Here is a 23,462-nt window from a genome sequence, read left to right as displayed (position 1 = left end):
CAGGTTAAGAGCACTGTTGCTCTTCCAGCGGACAGTGGTTTGATTTCCACCCCCACAAGGTGGCTCACAAGGCCTTTCCTTCTCTTTGCTGGTGAGCAGGTGAATAGGGTATATTTTTTTAATTTTGAAAAAGTAACCATTTTGAGGAGTAAAAAAAATATTATTTATGGTATTTTATAAGCGTTACTTTTATTTACTTCAATGGTTTCTTGCATATTGTGAGAACTAATATTTTTTTGCAACATTCTAAAGATTAATCTGAATTTTTAGGTATGTTTTCACAAACTAGTACAATTTAACTTGAGTGCTTATTACATCATTCAAAGTAAAAAATTATTATTTTAATCATTCTTACGTACTTAATAAATCAGTAATAAAGTGATTAGAGGATGTCAATGCACCTTTCATAACAAATATGCATCAAATCCTCCAAGACTATTTAAGGGAAGTTAACATTGATAAAGAGAGCAAAATAAGCAAAGAATGACAGTCATCCTGGGAACATAGTATGTAAGGCCAGTGAACATACAGTATAATGGGGCCTTTACCATAAGAAGCAAAGCTGAGAACCAAGAAGTATGCAGCATAGATGAAATGCTTAAAATCGGCTTAGTGCTTAGAATTTCACCAAGTGGGGCAGATTTCACAGCTTTGGGCCCATACTTGGTATAGGTGTCATTAGTGGAACATAAGTAAGATATACCAAAATTTATCAGTGAAAAAATTAAATCAGTAACATAGTTCCTTCTTAGTTCAATACCATGTATCATCCATTTACTAACAAATTTTATATGCGATGTTTTTTATAAGCATATTTTGTCATGTGCTTGAAAAACAGTAAACACAAAATTTAGTCAGCTTGATCAGCTAGTATTCTATTGTATGTAGACTGATTGGAAAATACCTTTCCATCCATCCTTGATGCCACAGCCTAGCATAAGGTATTGATTCAGGCAAAAGAACATGTGTACTACATTTCTTATCAGTTTCTAGTAAAAAAAAGTTGGATGGAAGCATCTGGGAGGAGTCAGGGGACAGGAAAGTGTAATTATATTATACTGTTTTAAAAAATTATATTAAAATATAGGAAAATGTTTGTTTTTGTTTGTTTTAAGAGACATAAATAGAAAAATGAAATGGTATAGGGAGGGAGGTGAGGAGGGTCTGGAATGGGTTTAGGGAGGGAAAAACTTTGATCAAAATGCATTGTATGAAAAAATTACACTATAAACATAGGTTGGCAGTGGTGAAAGTATATATGTATATAAATAGTATATAATTCTTTGCAGTTATATTTATATTATACATTTTTAATTTGAAAAGTTTTTATACCACAATAACAGAAAATATTTGAAATGTATCCTGGATTGACAGAGAGATAGAAGAGAGAAGCAACAATAATTGGCATTGGGGATTTATGGCATTCACCCTCTCCTCACAGGAAAAAAAAAAATTGAAGTGCTCAGAACTCCTGAACTGACCTCAGACAGGGCACCAGTGAAATACAGAGAAAAATAATTGTGGTATCTATTTCATATTTGTCCCAAGGGAAAAAAACAAATTACCGCTAGTATGATTGACACTGAACAGAACAAAGCCATGAAGTGAAGCCTTTCAGTGTTGGAGCAGTATGCTAGTGTGAGTTTGTTCAAAATCACAGAGCTAATATTGACAGGAGCAGCATGGGCAGTAGTCAGAACATTAACTGTTCAACTCCTGTGTAATTCTCCAGGGCGGGTGGGAAAGCATAGGCCACATTCTAAAGTATGGTAGCAAAGAAAATTTATTGACATTTTCTAACGTTCATGTTTGACAAAGATCAACGTCGGCTGTATTTATTTGTATTGGTTCCTTTTCTTGTCTCTGTAATAAAATGCTACAACAAAAGCAATCTAAGGGAGAAAGGGTTTATTTTAGTTCACTTTACCTCACAGCTCCTGAATGAGGTACATCCTGGCAGGAAAGTGAAAAGAGTAACAGTTGAGACAGCTTGTCCAGTCATAGCCATATTGATAAGCAGAATAGCAGATGCTTAGACTTAGATTATTTTCTTCTTTTTGTACATTGTGGGATTCCACCCAGGAAATCCTGTCACCAAGAGTGGACGGATCCTCACACTAGGATTAACCTGAGCGGTAAACTCCCACACAGAAAGCCCAGAGGCCCATCTTCCAGCCAACTGTAGAGCTCATAAAGCTACCAACTCAACTATCAACTACAAATTCATCTTTATAATCATAGGCCATTCAGGAGCTTGGCATTAACTTCAAAAATGAGGATCATAGTTTGTTTAGGAAATGCTTTTAATATTATATATAATTACATGAAGCTAAACATCTGGACACTGCACAAGAAAGCTTACTTTTTTTCTAAATACGGAATATCTTTCTCACTTCTTCACTTTCTCGTATGAGATTTGCTAGACATATAATTTGTAAGAAATTTGTGCCTCTACCAATTCTGTGGAATAACTGTGAGATGCTTCCAGTTTTTAAGTTATGTTTCTAATTCCATGTCATTGATATAAGTTTTTAATTATTTTAACTGTAATAGTTATTGTACAAATTTATGGGTACAGCGCAGTGTCGTGACACATATAGAGTGTCTAATGAACAAATTAAAATAATCAGCACATCTTTAATATCTTTGTATTTTTGATCAGTTGGACTATGGGTCTTTGGATCCTGCTTATTTTCTTAAAGTACCAGATCTTAAAGTCATTGAATATTTGTGTTGTTTTTCCTGTTTCTATTTCAGTAATTTCTGCTCTTATTTGTATTGCTTTAAACTGGGTGAGTTTGACTTTTTCTGTTTTTTTTCCAAATTCTTTGAATTGTCTCATTAATTTGTGCATATATATATATACACACATATATATTTGATTATTACAATTTATTCACTTTGTATCCAGCTGTAGCCCTTTCCCTTATCCCCTCCCAATCCCACTCTCCCTCCTTATTTTCCTCCCATGTCCCTCCCTCAGTCATGTAAGCACTTTGGGCTATAAACTTCTCTCTTAGGATTGCTTTCAATGTGTCCCAGGTTTTTTGTTGCATTTCATTTTCATTTAGTTCCAGGGATGTTTTCATTTCCTTCTTCATTTCTTTTTTGACCCATTTATCATTCAATAATGAGTTGTTTAATCTTCATGAATGTGCTGGTTAGTTTTATACCAACTTGATACAAGCAAGAGTCATTTCGGAAGAGAGAGCCTCAGTTCAGGAAATGTCTCCACGAGATTGGCTTGATGGCAATCCTATGGTGCCATTTCCTCATTGATGACTGACTATTGACATGGGAGGATGAAGCTCCCTGTGAGTTCTGCAACCATCAGCTTGTGGTTTTGAATGCTATAGAAACAGACTCAAAAAAGCCATAAGGAACCAGCTAGTGATAAGCCCTTCTCTATGGCTTCTGTCTCACTTGATGTCTCCAGGTTCTAGCAGTGAGTCCCCATTCTACCTTCCCTGGGTGATGGACTACAAGCTATAAGATAAAATAAAACCTTTCATCTCCAAGTTGATTTTGTTTTGCTTTGTTTTTACAGCAATAGAAATGATAAACAAAACAATAAGATTATACATTGTTAAAATATCAATTGTTGTTACAAACAAATATATATGAATATATACTTTTCCTCCCTCCAAACCCTCCAATATTTAAACCATACCACTCTCTTTCAAATTTAGTCTAGATTCATATTTCTTGGCTAACTAATTCTCTGAATGTAAGCATTGCATAGAATCTCACAATAAGATTGCAAACTTATTTAGTGCATATTTATTTTTATATTTAAAACAAATGATATTGGGTTATTCATAAACTGTGCTAATGATATGTACTTGTAGACTTTTAATCACTACATTTTTTTAGTATGCTAACTCCTTGTTATGTAATATCTCCTTTTATCATTCTTTACAGATTTTGATATAATGTGTAATGTATCTCACAAATCACACTTATCCTTCTTGCCATGTCGATGGAAGACTTCCTGAGTGCTTTCAGTTTCCATCAGTTTCTTTATGAGTAAAGGAAGTTTGTTATAGGCAAAAGATAATTGGGTCTATTTTACAATCCATGCATCCAGCTGTTTTATACATTTGAATTGAGAAATTCAATCATTTTATACTACATTCATGTTTATTAGCAATAAAAAGAGCAAGTCCTACACTTTCTGATTATTTATATATTCTTTATTTCTTCCAATATCAAATAGATTTTTTGCATCTCAATATGTTTCTGTGATCATAAATTTCAATATATCATTTTACTTATGAGTTTCTAAATGGTTTATTAGCATACTAATTGTTCATAATAGGTTTTATTATGACATTTCCATACATGAACATGATGTATTTCAATCATGTTCACTCCCGTTACGCTGTCTTGTTCTCCTTCCATTTCACTTAGTCCCCCTGTTCCCAAATCGTCTTTCTTCTCTGTCAAGTGCATCAGGATTTCCCACTATTGCATTATGGAGTTCATGCCATCTGACTGGCTACCAGGAGTGAACACAGTGTGTGAGGCTATTGATGGCTTTTCCACCATAACAGTCAGCATAAGAGCTTCTGGCACTGTGTGATATGCAACTTGAATTCTCTATGTCTTGGGGTTAATTAATTTGTATTTTTAGCATTTGGTTCTTTTTCTCAACAAACAAAAGTAGCAGTACCCAATATTGTTTGGGGTGTTTTAGAGACCTTATAATACTACATATGAGGGTTTTTTTTTTCTTTCATGTATATTCAGTGCTTTATTTTGTCTTCTGCATATACACATATACTTTGTTCTTTTGATATTCATAATAGGAAATAAAATGGAAAGAAAAATAATGGGAGAGGCACATGGAGAGGCATAGAAGGAAAGAAGAGAAAAAAGAGAGATGGGAAAATAAAATGTGCAATATTTTAGAAAGAAAGAGTATGTGTATAAATGTCATAAAAAATATAGGGCCTTGTCAGGGCCAGTGACATTTTCTACCTCTGGTATTCATCTATTTGCTATATTTTGCATTCAATTTTTTGGTTAAATTATGAATGGATACACCTACGGACACTTGGTTTTTGACAAAGATGCCCAAACCATATAATGGGAAAAAGACAACACCTTCAAGAAATGGTGCTGGTCTAACTAGATGTCTACATGTAGAAAAATGCAAATAGATCCATATTTATCATCCTGCACAAAGCTAAAGTCCAAATGGATCAAAGACCTCAACATAAAAGCAGACACACTAAATATGTTAGAAGAAAAAGTGGGGAAGAGCCTTGAACTCATTGACAGGAGACAACTTCTTGAACAGAACACCAACAGAACAGGCTCTAAGATCAACAATCAATAAATGGACCTCATGAAACTGAAAAGTTTCTGTAAAGCAAAGGACGCTGTTGTCAGAACAAAACAACAGCCTACTACAGACTGGGAAAGGACTTCACCAACCTTATATCTGACAGAGGGATAATAACCAGAATATATAAAGAACTCAAAAAGTTAAACACCAGCCAGCCAAACAAGTAATCAAAAAATGGGGTCCGGAGCTAAACAGAGAATTCTCTGTAGAGGAATATAGAATGGCAGAGAAACACTTAAAGAAATGCTCAATGTCCTTAGTCAACAGGGAGATGCAAATCAAAATGACCCTGATATTCCACCTTACCTTCACCAGGACAGCGAAAATCAAAATCTCAAGTGACAACACATGCTGTAAAAGAGAACCCTTCTCCATTGCTGGTAGGAATGTAAACTTGTACAACCACTTTGGAAATCAATCTGGTGTTTTTTTCTTCAGACAATTAGGAATAGTGCTTCCTCAAGATCTAGCTATACAACTCCTAGGCATATATCCAAAATATGTTCAAGTATTCAGCAAGGACATTTGCTCAACCAGGATCGTATCAGCTTTATCATAACAGCCAAAATCTGGAAACAACCCAGATGTCTCTCAAAGGAGGAATGGATGGAGAAATTGTGGTACATTTAAACAATGGAATACTACTCAGCAATTAAAAATAAGGAAATCGTGAACTTTTCAGGCAAATGGTGGGAACTATAGAAGATCATCTTGAGTGAGGTAAACCAGACCCAGAAAGACACACATGGTATATATTGAGTGGATATTAGCCATATAATATAGGATAAACCTACTGAAATCTATACTCCTAAAGAAGTTAAACAAGGAAGATGCTAGGGAAGATGCTCAATCCTTATTCAGGACAAATGAGACATTAGAAGCAAGAGAAGACAGGGAACAGGACAGGAGCCTACTACAGCTGGCCACTGACTCCACTGAATGAGGTATTAAAGCAGAGGCTGAGTGAGACTCATAGCCAAACTTTGGACAGAGTGCAGGGAATCTTTTGAAAGAAGAGGGAGATAGAAATACCTGGAGGGGACAGGAGCTCCACAAGGAGACCAACAGAGCCAAAAAACACAGAGCCCTTGGGGGCACGGCAGATACTGACACCCCAACCAAGGACAATGCATGGAGAGGACCTAAGACCCTGGTTCAGATGTAGCCCATAGACTCAGTCTCCAAGTGGGTACCCTAATAAGGGGAGCAGGGATTTCACTGGCATGAACTCAATGACAGGCTCTCTGCTCACCTCCCCCTGGTGGGTGCAGTCTTGCCAAACTACAGAGGAAGACAATGCAACCAGTCCTGATGAGACCTGATAGGCTAACATTAAATAGAAGGGAAGAAAGACCTCCCCTATCAGTGGACTATGGAAGAGGCATAGGGGGAGAAGAGAAAGAGAGGTTGGGATTGGGAAGAGATGAGGGAGGGGAACACAGCCAGGATACAAATTGAATAAATTGTAATAAATTATAATAATAAAATTTTTAAAGCATAAATGGAAACTACTACTAGGTTCATGCATTTTTGCCCCAGTATTTTAAAGATTTTAGCACTTTCAAACTGTAAATAAGTAACATCTTATTATTTATAGTAAATACATTGAGGACTAATGAAGATAAAATTACATGAAGATAAAGATATAAATATGATTTGTTTAACATACAGTCTAAGGTAAAGCACAGCAATTTCTCTCCTTATAAAATATAATGCCCTTTGTTATAGGCTTTCTTCCAGATAGTGTTATCTCAATATCTACGTAATTATTGTAGGCTTAGATTTTTCAAACACCTACTTTATTTAGAATTTTTAAATGCGTTTACCTCCCTTCCATCTCCCCACCCCCTTAGGTAAGACAGTAGTAAGGAAATCTTTTTTTTTTTTTTTTTATCTACTTCCTTCTGATATGGGTCAGCGGGTTCTTAGGAAATCACAAAACTCCGTTGTTAGTGTACCAGCTGTCTCACAAAGCAGCAGGAGCAACATGCTGCAGAAGAGGAGAGACTTTCAGTAGGAGCAGCTAGCCTCCGCCTAAAGTCCACGGAAGCTGCAAAAGGTCGCCAAAGCAGCATGCGCATTTCTCTAGAGGTTCTCTCTGCAGAGACCAACAAAGGATGCGCACCTTATCACTGCAAAAGCATAGAGATGCAGAGAGCTTTGTCTCACAGTGTGTGGGCTTCTCTTTAGTCCTCTCAAAGGTCACACCTGACTGCAGCTCAGGAAAACCACACCCCTCACAAGAGGTAGCTTTCCCTGATAAACACCACATGCCCTCTAGCAGGGGCTCTTTTCCGCAGGGGAAGAACATTTCCACATCCCACACTATGAACCAAACCAAACCAAACCAAAATAAACTCAAACAAAAAATACCTGACACAACTGAGTTTCCAAAGAAACCAGAAACTTCCACTTCAGCTAATAGGTGCTTTTGAAACTCCATTCATTCTCTAAATAGTCACATAATCACATATGTCCTTGTTAGAAATTTATATTCATAAAACCGAAGAAAAACTTGGTTGAAACTAAATATTTTAGTAGAATGATAAATTACACTTCTTTCCAAAACTATGAATCCTCAAATACTTTTTTGTCTATAAAAGTTAAGAAATAGCTGGGTAGTGGCGGTACATGCCTTTAATCCCAGCACTAGGGAGGCAGAGACAGGTAAAAATCTCTATGAGTTGGAGGCTAGCCTGCTCTGCAGAGTTCCATAACAGCCAGGGCTCTGTTATACAGAGAAAATCTATCTCAGAAAGCCAATAAATAAATAAATAAATAAATAAATAAATAAATAAATAGATGAAAATAAAAAGAAGAAAAAGAAAAGAAAGAAAGATATTTCTTTTTAGAAATACACTAAAACTTTTCGGCTATAATCTACAAAAAAGGGAAAGAGCTTAAAAAAAAAAACCTTTTTGTCAGTAGTCAGGAGCTAATGTTAAATTCTTTTATCTGGCATTACAAGAGTTCAAAGTATGCTGTAAATGTCAGTAATCAATTCTACGAAGGATGTCTCAGAGGATGGGATTAGGAAGCCACAAATCCTGAGTCTACTGTTAACTTTAGCTTATATGTTTCTACGCTTCACAAAAACATTAAGAAGATTGAAATCAAGGACAAAAAAAGACTTCTAATTGATAAATACTAATAAAGGTCGGACAAAAAAAACAGTAATTGCATCTCTGTACAGAACACTGAGGATTAATCATTTTCTTGTCTTACAGTCCTCAACCAAAGCCTCAAGGAAGCTTTGGTGAGGTGCAGCCATAGGCTGTTACAAAATATGTTGAAGTTTACTGAATTACTGAAGGCATTAGGGTAGGGAGGATCATGAAGTACTCCAGACTTTGAAGCTAAGTCAGAACAAAGAGTTACACTACAGTTCCAGGCAGGTGGAAAAAGATGAATGCTACAACAGATTGGCATAACTGAATAGAGAGAGAAGTTCATATCCACAACTATATAACTAAGCAAAGCTTGAGTACTGAAGAACAAGAGCAAGCTGCTGTGCTAGAAGAACTGAAAGATGGTTATATCATTAACAAGACCAAATTACAGTTAAACACGGAGTCGTTTTTAAAAGGCTCTAAATTCTTCCATATAAGCAGAGGAGTACAGCCTGGTGAAACATGTGGATACCATTATTAATTCTGTCATCATCCCTAGACAAATACACATTGACATTTTAATGTTTAGATTCTCCATCTAAAAATAGGCAAACTTTAGACAATGTCGAGGAATTTGAAAATATTAACAAAAATAATAATAACATTTATTATTATTATTTAGCTCATTGAGCCTAATCTGTACTGTCCGTTTACTCTTTGTTTGGGTCTATCCACTTGATTTTTTTTAATTTAAAAAACTTGCTTTTTCTCTTGTAGTCTTTACTATTCTTGACATCTATTCAAGTGACCTTCATCTCTGCAAGCATGTGTGTGATAAAGGTATGAAGAAAAAAGAAAAGAATGAGTGAAAAAGAATGTCCCAAAGAAAAAGAAAAAGGACATTAAAATGTAACAAAACCAAAAGTAAAAGCAATGAATCAAAGTAGAGTAAAAAATAGAAATACAACATTACAAGGGATAATAGAATTTTTAGGCTATTTTAAATTTTTTTTTATTTATTACAATTTATTCACTTTGTATTCCCTCTGCAGCCCCCTTGCTCCTCACCTCCAATTAGCACCCACCCTTCCTCTTCTCCCCCTATGCCCTTTCTCTAGCTCTCTGATAGGGGAAGACCTCCAGTCCTTCTGTCTGACCCTAGCCTATCAGGTCTCATCAAGGCTGGCTGCATCATCTTCCTTTGTGGCCTGGTAAGGCTGCACACCCAGAGGAGGGAAGTGATCAAAGATCCAGCCACCGAGTTCATGTCAGAGACAGGTCCTGTACTCCTTACTAGAAACTCACTTGGAAATCGAGCAGCAAATGTGTTTCCTCTGAACATGGGATCTAGTTCCTCTCTGTGCATGGTCTTTGGTTGGATTATCAATCCTAACAGGGCCTCTGACAGAGGTATTTTGGCTCTCTTGTTCTCCTTGTGAAGTTCCTGACTCCTCCAGGCTTTTTATCTCTCTCTTCTTTCATAAGGATTCTGGCACTCTGACCAATGTTTGGCTATGAGTCTCAGTATCATCTTCGATACCCTGATGGGTAGAGTCATTCAGAGGTTCTCTGTGCAAAGCTCCTGTCTTATACTACTTCCTATGTCTTTCCGGTTTGCCCTTCTGAATGAGGATTAAGCATCTTCCCTAGAGTCCTCCTTGTTGTTTAGCTTCTTTAGGACTATAGATATTATTATATTTATCCTATATTATATGTCTAATATCCACTTATAAGCGAGTATATATCATATGTATCTTTCTGCTTCTGTGTTACCTCACTTGGGTATAAGGTGAAATCTTAGTGTCGTTTTGATTTGCATTTCCCTGATGACTGGGGACATTGAGCATTTTTTAAATTGTTTCTCTGTCATTTGATATGCTTCTGTTGAGAATTCTCTGTTTAATTTAATTGGATTACTTGGTTTGTTGGTGTTTAACCTCTTCAGTTCTTTGTATGTTCTGGATATTAGATGTAGTGCTGGGAGCCAAAGCTATTTACCAAAGCCAAAACCAAATAGTGAGCCAAAGCTATCTACTGAAGCCAAAGCCTAATAGTGAGCAAAGGTCAGCTGGTAGAGACCTAGAGCCCATTAGTGAAAGAGTTATCTAGGACCATAAGTCATGGGTGATAGATTTGTGAGGACATCCATCTGTTAGTTTTAGAGCATCTGTGAGATATCTTAAGGAAACATCCTTATGGTATCTTGCAGGTGCAATATTCAAGCCATGAAAGCACTCTTGCTATCTCCTGCAGCACTAAATTAGCCTTCCCCCTTTCCTGCCTTCTCCCTATATAAGTTGGGTAAAAATTTCTAATAAACGAGGCTTTGATTAGACAAACAGACTTGGCCTCCTTCTTCATGTCTCTCTGTCCCTATCCCATTCTTTTCATTCCTCTCCCCCTTTAGGACCCTGTTGAACTCCCGCAGGATGGGACAATGTAGGGTTGGCAAAGATCTTTTCCCAATCTATAGGCTGTTGGTTTGTTTTTTTTTCCCCTAAGGTCAGTATATTTTAAAAGAATTACTCTTTATAAACACTTCATGTTGTACCACGTTAACTTTTGTTTAGTTATTTTATAGGGCGAATTTTGTATCTCTTTCTACTGTCCATCTTAGTACAATGACATGGTTTATGCCATAAGTTCAATGTGCCCATGTTTGCTTTTGCAATATTTCATTTTCTATAGTGTAGTTACAGTATAGGCGACCTTTTCAAATGCATGAGCTACGAACTCCGCTTCAATCTCAGCTACTGAAGCCACTCTTCCCCCGAAACTGTGTCCCACAGGACTGCATTTTAATGTCCTGGTTGTCTCCATGGTAGGCAGTTCCATGCTAGACAATTGAAATTTCAGGTTTATTCCTTATCTAGCATGGGACTGCCTACCAATAAATCCCTAATTAACAGGTAAAAGCATGACATTTTATTGTAATAAAATATTATGAAATAACAGTTTCTTTATCACATTTTCTTTTTCCTCCTGGTATTTACTGACCATACAAAATGAGGCCTAACATCAATTTTTTCTATCTTTTGGGATGTGGAGCAATAGGGGATTTCAACTCTATTTCTGCTTTTTGATTTCGGGAGAACATAAAACACATTCTGGAAGTCATCTGAATGGTTGCCTTGCAGCTGGGAAAATGTTTGCATCTTTAATATGTGAAACCATGGATTTAGATATCAATTTACAGTGAAAGAACTTTTTCGTTCCTTAGATGCACTACAAAGGTTAATATCAGAAACTACAAAGCTGTGACAAAGGGCTCGAAGAATTACTAACACCAGGGCCCTCACATGCATAAATCAATAAAACCGGTTCTTTGATCACCTTCCCCTGTGAGGAGAATGCAGCCTTGCCAGGCCACAGAGGAAGATGATGCAGCCAGCCTTGATGAGACCCGATAAGCTATGAACAGATAGAAGGGGTGAAGATCCTCCCCTATCAGAGGACTAGGGAAAGGGCGTATAAGGTGGAGAAAAGAATTGGTGGGTAGGACAGGGAGGAGAAGAGGAAAGGGGCTACAGCAGGGCTACAAAGTGAATAAATTAAAATAAATAAATATATAAGTAAAACTCAGACCATATCATGAAGTGTAAAGTCATGTGTGGTCAAACAAGAGCTTTGTTAAAAAAAAATTGACAGGACTCTCTTGTTCAAGGATTTGAAATGTTCCTTGGCTTTTAGAAGTTTTTTGTTTTGTTTTGTTTTTCCCAGAAAAAAATTATCTTCCATTTCCAGGATCAAAATTTAATTATTTAAAAATTCTTCTCAGTGGGCCATGTAAATGATTTCATATACATTTATCAATATAGATTTTGCTCATGTTTCAACTGGATTACCAACAGAATTCTCAATAAGTGTTAAAGGCATCCTTTAGGATGAAATTTTTTCCCAGGATTTTCTCTCAGTACTCAGCACTGTGCAAAGATAGAACAAATCTTCGCTCACTGATTTGTCCTGCTATAGACTAAATGAAATGAAATAACTGGAAACTTAGGAAGTGTCTGAGCTTGTATCTCCACATGTACACAGAACCCCGGAGTGATTTCAGGACAGCTGTTTTAAAGTACATAGACATTTATGACTTGGTAAGCAGAACAGAGCTAGATGTCAGCCATTGCTGCTTCCATCATCCAGCCTGTGTTGAGCTGTTACCAAATTTCACAACCGTGTGTGATAGCCTTGGGCTGAACCATCAGCTCGGTGCCCCATCTGTGCTCATGAATTATTGCTCCATGTACTTAAGCAGGGCCCTATTTTTCACAGAGGTGTGTGATACTCCTTAACAAGAAAAGAGTACATGGATTATAATCCTGCATAAGCAAGTTGACATGTAATGTCAACTCGTCTCTTTTCATTGATTTTCTAATAAATTTTGCTATCACTGCAGAAGTAAATTATCACATTAATGCACACAGATTCCTGTATTGGTGGCTCTCCAATTTCCAGATTCAACAGCAATATATCAAAAGTATTCATGAAATATTGTTTGTATAGAAAACATACAGAGGCTTTTTTGTGTTACAATCCTGTAAATAATACATTATACTAACGATATGAAGTTTAATAATATAATAACTGTATAATTTTAAATGTAATCTAGAGTTGAATAACATAAGAGTAAAAGAATATGTTATATTAAAATAATACATCATTTTATTTAAGCAATTTTAGTATTCACAGATTTTTTTTATACACATAGGTTTCTTGAAACCTGTTTTCTTTAGTTAATGAAGATCCACTGACTTTTACATCTTTAGAAAAGGTATTTAAATATCTGCTAGTTATTTCAAATTGATTCAGAATATTAGAGACCCACATAATTAATAATTATTAAGATAAAAAACAATAGCTTTTTCACAAATAGAAAAGTAATAATGTGATGGTTATTTATGTCAACAAAATGTGTATCCTATAAAGTTATGTTGGTCTCAAGTTTTACATAATAAATAATCATCATTAATAATTATAATGTCAAAAGTAATTCATTAGCAATGCCATACCTCCTGAGAATAACCAATAGTTGTATTTTTTATTCAAAAATACTACTGACATTCATAAATGCTTTGTGAATTACAAAAGAATATTCAGAGTACATGAGAAATTGTTCAGCCAAATACTATATTAATTATTAATTTATAACACTGGGTTTAAGAAATATAATAATAGATATGTTTGAATAGTCTGCACGTTAATTAAGGTCAATATAAAGAATTATTATGAATGATGGTTATAGGTGATCTCCAAAGTTTTACCTGCTATTGAAATATTTATTGGATCAAATTTCAAAGTTATCTAACTGAGCAATTCTGACTCTGAGCTTTGAAGCATTGATTGTATCAAAGCTTCAAGTTAGCTGGTATCTAACTGAGTAGTGTTGTCTCTGAACATTTTACAGAGGAAACTAGAACATGAAGGCAAAACTTCTAGAGGGTGTATATTGTTTGGAGATGTAACTGCTTAATTACAACAGCTATGAGTTGGTGGAAGAAAAGAAGAACCAGCAGATTTTCCTCAAAAATATTGCTCTGTTGAAACTCCTTCTTCCTAGAATAGATTCTTGCCTGAAACATCTGATCACGATGACACCTTAGTGATTTGATATTGATATCTTAGACAGAAGAAACATATTTAAATATAATATAGAGAAGCACCTAGTGTATATATATATATATATATATATATATATTATTTTTAAATGTATAAAAAAGGACTATTCGCATTATGTGCATAAATAATTTAATGGTACTTTATCACAGCAACCAAAAGGTAAATAATAAAGTACCAAACCTTGCAATCTGTTTAACATTTGTGTTGCCATTATGGAATTTCTGTAACCCACTAGAACACACATAACACTTGCCATTCCCAACTCTGCAGGTCTGAGTACTATCATTAATCTGATGCGCATGACCTGATTTTCTCTGTAATATCATAGACAACATTCAATCTGTTCATTGGCCTATTAGGATAAAGAATAGGTCAGTATAGTCTTAAAGATATGTGTTGAATGTATCCTGCCATCTTTCCAAGTAAATACAAAGTATTTCAGATTAAAAAAAAATCACTCATATTATTAAGACAAAGCAAATACCAGAAGGTGTGTTAATTTAGTTCATGAAAATATCACACTTGCGCCCAACAACTGTTTTTGGGACATGCACATTTGATTTCAAAATGTTCATAAAAAAAAAAAAAAAACAGTTACAGCCCTGATTTTTTGTAAAATTTGTAACAGTGACTTCGCTACTGTTTCATAAGATTTATTTTATTTGTGTTGGGGGTTCCTGTGTCAGTCAAAGAAGACATAGATTCTTCTGGAATTAGATTTACAGGTAACTATGAGCCACCTGACGTAGTGCTGGGACCTGAACTCAATTCTTCTGGAGAAGCAGTAAGTGCTCTTTATCACTGAACCATGTCTCCTGTAAGCTTTAAGGATGAATTATTTTTTCAGTAACAGAAGGGAAGCATTGTAGTCACATAGGATTTTATGTATGTTCTTTGTTTTTCTATTTCTAAGTTGGATTAAAATATTTTGTACTTACTAGCTTATCCAAGGACAAAGTATTTAGATGCTTCATGTGAGATTTCGTTTCTACAGCATCATTTTGCAAAAAGTTAAGGAACCAATAGGAGAATTCTACCAGAGAGTACTTATATCCATCCTGCATTTACACTCAGGAACCAAGGACATGAACGCAGGAGAGATGTGATGGATGCACTGTGATATGAAATGGGCTACTTATCATATGGCTATGAGCAATCACTTTTTAACAAGGCAGTGATGGAGTTCTGAATTCATTAATGTGCTTTTATTTTGTATGCAAATGACAGAGAATAATGTTCATAGAACCCTTTTCCCATGATAGACTTTAAAATGTAAACATATTAAAGTTAACTGGTAACTCATTGTATGAATGACAGAAAATATGCTTGCTAGGAACTTTAGGCTTCCAACACAAATGTCATAGCTTCAGTTCCAATCAGAAAGCTTTGAATCTGCAAAGTGAATCAGGGTGTGAAACTAGACAAAGAATCACGGTTTTTCCTTTTGACATCTGGTTTCAGCTCTTTGCATGCCTTATTTATTTATTTATTTATTTATCATATAGGATTACACAAGTCAAATAAAAAATGCCAGCCTATTTTGAATTTAAGATCACCAAGAAATTGAAGAAATTTCTGTAGTTTTACAATCTGTTTAAAAACCCTTTCTGAGTATATTTTCTGCTATAGCAGAGCATGAATTTTCCCAAATGTCTATTAGGGAATCCAAATGGGTACCCTAGTAAGGGGAACAGGGACTGTCTCTGACATGAATTCAGTGGCAGGCTCTTTGATCCACCACCCTCACCCCTAGGGAAGAGCAGCCTTGCTAGGCCACAGAGGAGGACATTGCAACCAGTCCTGAAGATACCTGATAAAACAGGGTCCAATGGAAGGGTGGATGACCTCCCCTATCAGTGGACTTGGAGAGGGGCATGGGAGGAGATGAGGGAAGGAAGGTGAGATTGGGAGAGAATGAGGGAAGGGCTACAGCTGGAATACAAAGTGAATAAACTGTAATTAATATAAAAAATTAAAATTTAATTTAAAAAAGGTGTGGTACCCTGTAGTAGGATACATTATTTGTTGTGGGTGGTTTTTTCTCTCATTTTTTAGCTTCTGAAATAAGGACTCATGAGACTCGTTAAATATTATACAAATAACTAGACTATATAGCTAGGCACTTCTCTGACTAGTTCATAACTTAAATTAACCCATTCTTCTCATCTAAATTCAGTTATGTGGTTGGTTACAGAGCTTAGGCACTATGTATTCATCTTCCTTATATCTTGCCAGCTGAATCCTGCATATTATTTCTATCCCAGAAGCCCTTCTACCTGCCAGATGTACCACTCCCTATTTCCTGCCTCAGCCATAGGCCATCAGTTTTTAAATAGACAGGTGTTGAATCCATATATTTTACAAGAGATTCCATCTACAGTACCCCAACAATCATCGAGTCTGTCTGGGTCTAACCTAGGTCCTATGTATTTATGTGATGGTTGTACAATTTAGTTTTGATCTGGGACTCCTAATAGTGGGAGCAGAGGCAGTCTCTGACTCTTTTGTCTACTTTTGAAACACCTTTTTCTCCTACTAGCTTGCCTCATCATCCAGCCATAAAATGAGGGGTGGTCCTAGCCTTATTGCAACTTTATATACCATGTTGGGTTGATATCTCTGGGAGGCATGCCTTTTTCTGAAAAGAAAGGGAGGAATAAACTGAGGGAATTGGAGGTAAGGAGAGAGAAAGATATTGAGAGAGCCAGGCTAAATAAGACTTACCAATTCCCTGTCAGGCTTCATTTTCTTGCTAGACAGAACAAGCCTAAGAGTTACAGGTAACAAAACAAACAAACAAACAAAACAAAACAAACAAAACAAAACAAACAAACAAAAACAAACAAACAAACGGAGACCAATCAGAAATAGCCAAGACATATGGCCTGGGGTGATAAGGTTGCTTAACTACAAGTCTGAAAAGCACCTAAGTCCTGACCAGAGTCACTTAGCCAACATGGGCACCAGCCATTCCCAATCGAGGTCACTTACCCACATTAGGAATTCCACTATCTGATAGTAAAAGGAGCCTTGAAGCTTGGGGTCATCACGATTTTGAAGGTGGTGATCCCAGCATGCTGGAATTCTTTGCAGAATAAATGTTCTCTGCAGTCTTAAAAATTTGTCTATTTCCAAGCCACCTATATCTATCTTATTATCCATAAACTATTAAGCATTTCATGTTGCTTATTGACAATAGGTGTTAGTGAAAGGAAGTTAGGGAGATTTCAATTCCCTTTAGAATTGAAAAAGTTTAACTTCACAGCTCTACTAGAAGCAATGAAGACATGTGGAGCAAAACAGAAGGAGCATCACAGAAGACATTAACTTCTTGTACAATTTTTGCCTGATTGACAATCTGTAAACAATAGATTGCCTTTAAAAAGCACATATGTGTATTTCTGCCTATTCAAAAGTGTCAAATATTATAGTCCACCCCATATATTACATAGTTGCAGAAGAATTAGATATACAAAGAATACACAACCATGTCTGGAAGTGAACTATTAAAGCATAAATGAGTTCCAAACAACTCATATGCCATGACAAAGTAACTGAATGATGTCTTACTCCAAAGGTATGCTAGTCAACAACTGCAATGGAGGAGATGTTCTGACAAACAATGAAGCATGTAATCCATCCATCCTGGTGTAGCGGATGAGGAAGCAGAGGTTCCAAAATGATTTTGTATAAAATTAATGGATAATCCATTTAAATTTAATGACAAGCAATATATAAATACATATATATTGCATTTATTTGCAAATTATATGCAACAATAATGTTGTTTAGGTTATTTTATAATAAACATAACATATATAAGCTCATTTCAATTCAACGCTTAAAATTCTTTAAAATAACCTTTAGGTTTGATTTTCAACTAACCTTTAGGTTAGGTTAGATGATTTTCAACATCTATAACTCTTTTAAATTTTTTAATTAAATATTTATTTTTTAATATTAATTAGTTTATTCACTTTGTATCCCAGGATCCACCTCCCTCATTCCCTACCAATCCCACCCTCCCTTCCTCATCTCCTCCCATGCCTGTCTCCAAATCTACTAATAGGGTAGGTCCTCCTTCCCTTCCATCTGACCTTAGCTTAACAGGTCTCATCAGGACTGGCTGCATTTTCCTCCTCTGTGGCCTGGCAAGGATGCTCCCTGCTCAGGGAGAGGTGAGCAAAGAGCTTGCCACTGAGTTCATGTCAGAGACAGTCCCTGTTCCCATTATTCCAGGGAACCCACTTGGATACTGAGATGCATCTGAGCAGGATACATCTGAGCAGGGGTTCTAGGTTATATCCATGAATGGTCCTTGGTTGGAGAATCAGTCTTAGAGAAGAGCCCTGTGCCCAGATATTTTGGTTACGTTGCTCTGCTTGTGGAGCTCCTGTCCCATCCAGGTCTTACTCTCATCCTTTTTTTTTATTAGATTCCCTGCTCTCTGCCCAGAGTTTGGTTGAGTCTCACTCAGCATCTGCTTTTATACATTACTGCGTAGAGTCTTTCAGAGGCCCTCTGTGGTAAGCTCCTGTCCTGTTTCTTGTTTTCTCTTTCTTCCAATGTCCATCCTGTTTGTCTTCCTGAGAGAGGATTGATCAACGTCCTTAGCCATCAGTGACATGCAAATCAAAATGATCCAGAGATTCCACCTTACACCCTTCAGACTGGCAAAGGTTAAAAACTCAAGTGACAACACATGCTGGAGAGGTTGTGGAGAAAGGGGAACCCTCCTCCACTGTTGGTGGGAATGTAAACTTGTACAACCACTGTGGAAATCAATTTGGCACTTTCTCAGACAATTAGGAATAGTGCTACCTCAAGATCCAGCTATACCACTCCTAGGTATATACAAGGGATCATTTCAATCTTCTTGTATCTGTTGAGGCTCGCTTTGTGAACAACTATATGGTCTATTTTGGAGATGGTTCCATGAGGTGCTGAGAAGAAGGTGAATTCTTTTGTGTTTAGGTGTTAGGTCCATTTGATTCATGACCTCTGTTACAGACATTGTTTCTTTGTTTAATTTCTGTTTTATTGACCTGTCCTTTGTTGAGAGTGGGGTGTTGAAGTATCCCACTATTAATGTGAGGGGATCTATGTGTGGTTTAAGTTCTATTAGTGTTTCTTTTACAAATGTAGGTGCCCTTGTATTTGGGCCATACATGTTCAGGATTGTGATGTCTTCCTGGTGGAATTTTCCCTTGATGAGTATGAAATGTCCTTCCCCATCTCTTTTTATTAATTTTCGTTGAAAGTCTATTTTATTAGATATTAGAATATCAGAAGTCTATTTTATTATTTAGAATTTCAGAAGCAAACTCCTGCTTGCTTCTGGGGTCCATTTGCTTGGAAAATGATCTTCCAGCCCGTTACTCTCAGGTAATGTCTATCTTTGTGACTTAGGTGTGTTTCTTGTATGCAACATGTTGTTGGGTCTTATTTACACATCCATTCTGTTAGTTTGTGTCTTTTTATTAGAGAATTAAGTCCATTGATGTTGAGAGAGATTAATGACCAGTGGCTGTTAGATCCTTTGATTTTAATGTTGGCTGTGGTAGTAAGTTTGTGTGCTTGCTTACTTTTTGTTTTACTGTAGTACGGTTAATTATTTCCTGTGTTTTCTTGAAAGTAGTTAGTTTTCTTGGGTTGTATTTTTCCTTCTAGTATCTTCTGTAATGCTAGATTTGTGTGTAGGTATTGTTGAAATTTGTTTTTGTCGTTGAATATCTTGTTTTCTCTGTCTATGAGGATTTAGAGTTTTGCGAAGTACCATAACCTAGGCTGACATCTGTGTTCTCTTAGGGTCTGCATGATATCTGTCCAGGCCCTTATGGCTTTCATAGTCTCTGTTGAGAAGTCAGGTGTGACTAATGGGTTTGCCATTATATGTTACTTGGCCTTTTTCCCTTGCAGCTTTTAGTATTTTTTTCTTTGTTCTGTATACTTAGTGTTTTGATTATTATGTGGTAGAAGGATTTTCTTTTCTGGTCTAATTTATTGGGTGTTCTATAGGCCTCTTTAATTCTTATAGGGCTCTCCTTTAAGTTAGGGAAATTTTCTTCAATGATTTTGTTGAAAATATTTTCTGGGCCTTGGAGGAGAGAATCTTCTTTTTCCTCTATCCCTATTATTCTTAGGTTTTGTCTTTTCATGTTATCTTGGATTTCTTCCACAGTCTATTTCAGAAATTTTTTAGATTTAACATTTTCTTTGATGGATACATCATTTTCTTTCATTGTGTCTTCCACATCTGAGATTCTTTCTTCCATCTCTTGTAATCTATTGGTTATGCTTACCTTTGTAGTTCCTGTTTTCTTTCTTAAGTTCTTTCTCTCCACAATTTCCTCCATTTGTGTTTTCTTTAATTTTTCCAACTCTGTCTTCAGATATGGACCCGTTTTGTTGATTTACTTCACCTATCTGACTGTATTTTCCTGTTTTTTTTTTCTGCAATTCCATCAGCTGTTTGTTTGAACAGTACTCTGTTTCTTTGATCTTTTTCAGTGATTTAAGTATTTCCTCTCTAAAGGCCACAAACTGGCTGCATCTTCTGTATTTCTTTACTCTTGGCCATAATCTGTTTGACTTTATCTTCCTCTAGTTCTTTCTGCATTTTATTTGTTTCCTCTATTATCTGCTTCATAAGCATAGATGTAAGGTAATCTTCTTAAATTTCATTTATGCTGGGGTGTCCAGGGCTGCTTGCCCCTGGATAACTGGGCTCTAGATATGCCATATTGTTCTGTCTTTTGTTGGTTGAGCTCTTATGCTGGCCTCTACCCATTGAGCTATCTTAGGTGTTAGGTGTTAGTTTCTGGTGCTTCCTGGAATCCTGTGGTGGGTGGGGGTAATGATCTTTTCTGAAGGAGGCCTGTTCAGATTTTGGGGTATGGTTGCTGAATGGTGATTTTTTTCAGGAATTGCCACAGCTCACCTCAGGCATATAGGCCTGAGTGGTAACTGTTGTCTTTGATAGTCGAGGGAGCTCTCCTCTCACTGGGAGAAGTCTTGGAGACAGCTGCCCTTCTTCTGGGTTTCTTGCTGTAAATTTATTGAGCTGCTATTGTAACCAGGGCACCTCCCCATTTGGTCAGTTTAGTTAGAGATAACTAGTTGCCTCTTGGAGCAGTATCTGGGGGCTGATCTCAGGGATCCCAGGCTTCTGTAGGTCTGAGGTTGGAGCTCTGTGCTCCAAATGGCAATCAGTGGCAAGTGAGAACAGCTGTCATGCATGCAACAGGAGACTAGAGCCTGGAGCCTGCAGTTACCCAGAAACTTCTCTGGAGCTAGGTGTCCTGAGGTAAAGCCAGATGGTTCCTCCACGATGAGGTTTCCTCCCGATAGAGAGCCCTAGTCTGTGGTGTTTGCGGTGGTGCATAGAGTGTGTAGGTGCTAGAGGGTGGTGGCTCCAAGCTGGTGACTGGGAAGGAACCTGGGAAATTTTGCCGAGAACTTTTCCGTGTGAGGTGGTTGTGGGGGGTAAGCTGAGTGCTCTAAGCTTAGTCTTTCTGTTCTGGTGCCCTGAGGCCCACAGTTCTATCTGTGATGGAGAGTCAGGCACACAGCAGGTCTCTGGTCTGATGGCTCTGTGCCTGCTGGGCTGCAGGGCCTTTTCCAGGGATAGACTGGGTGACCTGAGGTCAGTCCCATTTGCTTCCTTCCCTCTTGCAACCAGGACTCATAGTCTCTGGTGTTTTGGTGCTTACAGTTCACCTGGGAAGGTGATCAGGCCACGCAGGTGAGTATCTGCAGTACCTGGGATCTCTTCCGGGTTTTAGCTGGGTGACCTGAGAACGGACCCAATTGATTCCCACACCATGGGGTGTCTTCTCACCAGGGAAACATGATCGCTGGTGTTTTAGGGCCCGAGTTCAGTCTCTTGGTCGCTGTACCAACACAGCTGTCCTGCTCTTCAGACACAGTGTCCTCCTGGCGCCGCCTACTAGGTGAATTTTTAGATCCTCTTGACAGATGATAAGGTAATAATGAAATGTTGTATGAAATGATGGCTAATGTTTCTTTTCTAGACTATGGTAAATATTTTAAAATATATGTTATAAAACAATATTATTTGAACATACAAAATAAAATTATTTTATTACAAAGAACTAAAGTACAAATGCAAACACATATTCTATTAAGTTATTTCTATTTTGAAACAGTTGGAAGACCAGGTAAGTTTATGCACAAGTGCAAATAAATGCATGGCATGTGTAATTATTTATTTTATATTGAAAGGAATAGAATACATGAATTTTCCTTGAAACAGAGATGGTTTAGTTCAGCAGAAGTCATCATTCCTCCCTACCTCTTCTCTATAATATAACATAACATTTAGGGCAAGAACATTAATGAAACATGTAGGTTTCTGAATTTGAAAAACAAGGTTGCAACCAACAGAAAACGAAGCATTTAAAAAGTCAACATTTACTAAAGCTGAATGTGTGACTATTTTTGGTATTGGAAAGGATGTACGTTATGTTCTTGTACACTCACTATAATTAAAGTTTTCTAAAGAAAACCACCCAAATGTTTGTCAGAATAAAAATGGTTAAATAGATTCTAATATATGCACATGATGTAATTCAATACACTAATATGAATATGCAGGCTCAAACAACATTTGACAATAAAGATGTGTATTGTAAATAAAATACTGAGATAAGGAATCTATGCCAGACAGTGCACAATTCTGGTCCTAACAGTCATGAGGTCAGATACCAATACTCCAACCAAGGACTATGCATGGATATAACCTAGAACCCCTGCTCGGATGTAGCCCATGGCAGATCAGTATCCAAGTGGGTACTCTGGTAGTGAGAACAGGGACTGTCTCTGACATGAACTCAATGGTTGGCTCTTTGACTGCCCCCAACCCCACCCTGAGGGAGGAGAAGCCTTGCTACGCCACAGAAGAGGACATTGCAGCCAGTCCTGAAGATACATGATAAGCTAGAATCAGATGGAAGGGGAGGAGTACCTCCCCCATCAGTGGACTTAGAGAGGGGCAGGGAGGAGATGAGGGAGGGGGCTACAGCTGAGATACAAGGAAAATAAACTATAACTAAAATAAAAAATAAAAATTTAATTAAAAAAGGGTAAATTCATGGTTGGTACTATAAACTTAGGAAAAAAAAATCATAACTAAGAAAATCATAGGCCCTCCTAAACGGTTACTAACTACTGTAGTTTTGTTGAACTGACATTATGCCAAAATTCCTTATAAATGTTTGCTTATCCTCATAGACACATGCCAATATAAGCCTTAATTAAAGAGCCTTCCCTTAGCATTGAATAGCAGTGGATGGATGAAGAGTCCCACAGATGCTTAAGGTACTGATATTAAGTAATGGTTTATTGATCAGCTCTAAACAAGACAT

This window comes from Meriones unguiculatus, chromosome 17 (genome assembly GCF_030254825.1).
Source record: "Meriones unguiculatus strain TT.TT164.6M chromosome 17, Bangor_MerUng_6.1, whole genome shotgun sequence".
Classification (NCBI taxonomy): Eukaryota; Metazoa; Chordata; class Mammalia; order Rodentia; family Muridae; genus Meriones; species Meriones unguiculatus.
The sequence above is the reverse complement of the archived record's forward strand: the minus strand, read 5'-3'. Positions refer to the sequence as shown.